Source organism: Rhinolophus ferrumequinum, chromosome 7, assembly GCF_004115265.2.
Source record: "Rhinolophus ferrumequinum isolate MPI-CBG mRhiFer1 chromosome 7, mRhiFer1_v1.p, whole genome shotgun sequence".
Lineage (NCBI taxonomy): Eukaryota > Metazoa > Chordata > Mammalia > Chiroptera > Rhinolophidae > Rhinolophus > Rhinolophus ferrumequinum.
The window spans coordinates 79,361,508-79,365,237 of NC_046290.1; the positions used below are offsets into that span (position 1 = coordinate 79,361,508).

A 3,730-nucleotide genomic window follows, 5' to 3' on the forward strand; every position below is an offset into this window, starting at 1 on the left:
AACATGTGAATTTTCAATGAATTGATTCACATGTACTCTCCCACTGGAACTTTGGGTTTTGTGAATTTCAATTGTGCATTTTCCAGGAGATTCTGTCTTTGCTGGGTTGTAACTCTCATGGGTGCAGGGTGCAAATTCTTGGGTTAGTATCTTTTGCTCCAAGAGAGTCTGCAGGATAATAGGGGTAACCATGACTAATACGGCTATGTCAAGAAAACAGTGGCCACTTCAGATTCAGGGGGAAGAGATTTAATATAAAGACTTTACACAACCATTGCAAGGGCAGGAATGGGGTAGGGTATAGGTTAGGAAAGTTCCTTTCAGGAAATCTCAGGAAAGCCATCATCAAAGATTTTAGATGTCTTCAGCTCCTGAAAGTTGCTGGTAAATACCAGAATCACCTGTCTACCCATGTCCACACTCTTGCAGGAACTACTGCTGGAGAAATGTGGCTTCTTTGTCTGTTTCTCATCCCTGTAAATTGTGCATAACTGCCTGACACCGATGAAGTCTAATTGGAGCCCGACTGGTTTGGAAGTCTGGGAAATGTAGTTCCCAAGCTTTCTGCTCCTGAGGAATAGGTGAGGGCTGTGGAAGCAGGAAAGACACAGAATGCCACAATCACCATCCCACCTGTATCCAAAAGCAATACCACTGTGTGTGTGGTAGTGGGAGCTGGGCAGTCCTTTCTTCCAACCTCTGCATTGGAACATGTTGGATCATTTCTATCACCTGTTCAGTAACTGCATATAATTAAGATGAGACTTTAGGGAATCAGAGGATTTCAAAGACTTTCAAGGGACACATAGTTCAGTTGATCTGCAAACTTACAGCCTTCAGTGCCCCTAAATGTTCTAAAAATCCAGATCCTTGAGTCTTATGTCAGAACTACTGAAGTGGGATTTTCGTGGTGGGGTTAGTGGTGAGGGGAGGAAGGGGGGTTCTGGGGATCACTAGGAATGGGTGGCTCTGATTGGGCACCAATTCTCAGACCAGCATTTGGGAGACTGATTAATCCTTTTTTCCCCCCATTTCTGGAAGACCATGCAAATTTGTCTTAGTATGTTGAGAATCTATCTTCTGCTACAAGTATAAATTCTGGTTTTAGAATGAAAAAGAGCAATCAGATGCTGGTATGTAGTCATATACTTGGGGATCCCGATGGTTGCAAATCATGAGGACAAGTCATTGATCTGAGCATGGTCCCTGACAACATGAAGATGCCCGAAGACGTGAAATGTTGATAAAACCTTAAGTGTTGGTAATGTTTCATTTTCCAGGGAGAAGAAAAGGGACATGGAGTATTCTGAAACTGCTTATATCAGTAATAAATGTTTTCTCCATTGTTAAAAGGCTGTCTGTGAATAAGTATTACTGCTGTCATTGCAAATAAGACACACAGAACATATACTGGGCTGATGACACTATTTTTTTATTATAAATATAAATAGATGATAGATAGATAGATAGATAGATAGATAGATAGATAGATAGATAGATAGAGCTAAAGTCAATTCTATGACACAACTGTTTCTGTAAAGGGTACTCAGGAAACTTAGGAGTGAGCAAGTGTTTGTTGCAATGGTATGGCAGACACATTAAAAATCCTTTTGTGTGATTAATTGGATATTCTCTGGGAGTGTGAAATATGAACTGATTTCTAGCTTTTGTAAGAACTCTGGTTAATTTGTGAGGTGGCTAGAATATGTAATTTGCAGTATTTTCTTATAACTAAAAGGGGTGTGTGTATAACTTGGTAAAGAAAGCAAGGGATAGGTCTCTGTCATATCCTGTTTCACAGCCTAAATAAATTTGCGGAATAAATATGTGCTGGTTGGGGTATTTATCAATCTCATCTTTTTCTCCTAGCTTTTTTTCCTTTTTAAAACAGCTTTATTGAGGTATAATTGATATACCAAGAGCTACACATATTTAATATATACAATTTCTTGTACCCTCATCTTGTGTGAAAGTTTTACAATTATAAATGAAATTTTTGCCAGAAGAATGAAACCATGTAAAAGTCATTCAGCCAGGTAAATTCTGAAATCAGACTTGCTGGAACAATAAACTTGATAAATGATGCTATTTACAATCGATGAAATTTCCTTTTATGAATCTGTATTAAGAATGGAAAATCTGTGAACTTTAAATATCCATGGAAATTGGCTGGCTTTGTAGCATGGGCTTTGAGCCATTGGACTTTGAGGGTTTAAAAAATATTCATTTCCTCCAGTGTGAAATAAAAGAAAATTCTAGACAGTGACGTAAACATGGGTACATGAAGGGAAGGAGTTTGAACTCTTTACACCAGGAAGAAATTGTAGCCATGAACGGACACTAGAACTACATAGAATGTACGAGGGAGCAAAGTGTTGGAAGATTAGTCAAACTAGCAAAATTATCTGATTTCAGGTTCATATTTCCATATCTGATCTGCCAAATATCAAAGTTTGATTTTTCAGATATTGCTGGAGGAAGAGGAAATTTTTGGCTAACCGGTCAGAGAAAACAATTGGACTAACCAAGATAGTCTTCATGACTATAGTTGCAAAAATGCAACATGACTTTTTAAACCCTTAGTGTGAACCTTAAAAAATGATTCTGCTGTTGTTGTTTAGCTTTTATTTCATAATCATACTTAACTCTACAACCCAGCTGGATTTGGAGGGGGACAAGGAAAATATGGAACCCAATGAACTGCAGCGAGAGCACAGTTCTTTTTATAGGATGCTCTAAGCAGAAGGGGGTGAGCAGTGTTCTCCTGAGCTATAGAAGGAATGGTCTGGTGGTTAAGATAAAACAAATCAAATTTGTTAGAATTATGCACAGTCAGCAATGGTGATCTTTCTCATCTTGCCATTCCTGGACCCACAGTTTTCCATGGCCGCCACAATAATTCATGCCCTCTTTCACCTTGCAGCAGACCACGTGCTTGCCATCCAACTACTCAGTCTTGGCAGTGCAGATGAAAAACTGGGAAATGTTTGTGTCAGGTCCAGCATTTGCCATGGACAAGATGCCAGGACCCTAAGCTTCAGGATGACATTCTCATCATCAAACCTCTCCATCGATGGACTTGCTGCCCATGCCATTATGGCGAGTGAAGTCACCAGCCTGGCACATAAATCGTGGAATAATTCTGTGAAAGCAGGAACCATTTCTCCCCAGTGCTCAGAGCACGAAAGTTTTCTGCTGTCTTTGGAACTTTCCAAGGAGCTGAAAGGAGACACAGCCCAAGGGCTCCCCATGGTCAGCGATCTCAAAGAACCTGGTGCAGTTGACAGTGGTGGGTGCGGGTGCCTCCAGGGCAGCAGCGACTGGAAGGCCTAAAAAATGGTTCTTAATTTGGGGGAGAGTCAATCTGATAAATCCTATGAACATTTTATTCATAAAAATAAACATATGTTATCTATAAAATTTCCCATGCGATTCAGGAAGTTCGCAGAAGTTCCCTGTGGTAAATGATTAGAAAAGAAACAATCTTATTTGTTAAAATGAAATTTAATGTTTGACATTGTTCAGTCGAAAAGTGGGACTTTCCCATCTGTTGAACATGACAAAAAAATGCTCTCAAAATTAGGTGGGAATAAAACATTTGTGTTATAAATTCATGCACGTCTTCTATTTTTAAAATCAGAGTCTTCATCCCTATTCAAGATAAAAATGTTATTAAAGTAATCAGTGTTTTGACTTAGGGCTTCGGAAAAGACTGACGTTGAATCTTGGC

General features: G+C 39.3%; 1 pseudogene; it reads right to left on the reverse strand.

Annotated features, from left to right (window-relative positions):
• Positions 1-2,822: 2,822 nt before the first annotated feature.
• On the reverse strand, positions 2,823-3,384 carry LOC117024626 (peptidyl-prolyl cis-trans isomerase A-like; annotated as a pseudogene).
• Between the last annotated feature and the right edge of the window lie 346 nt (positions 3,385-3,730).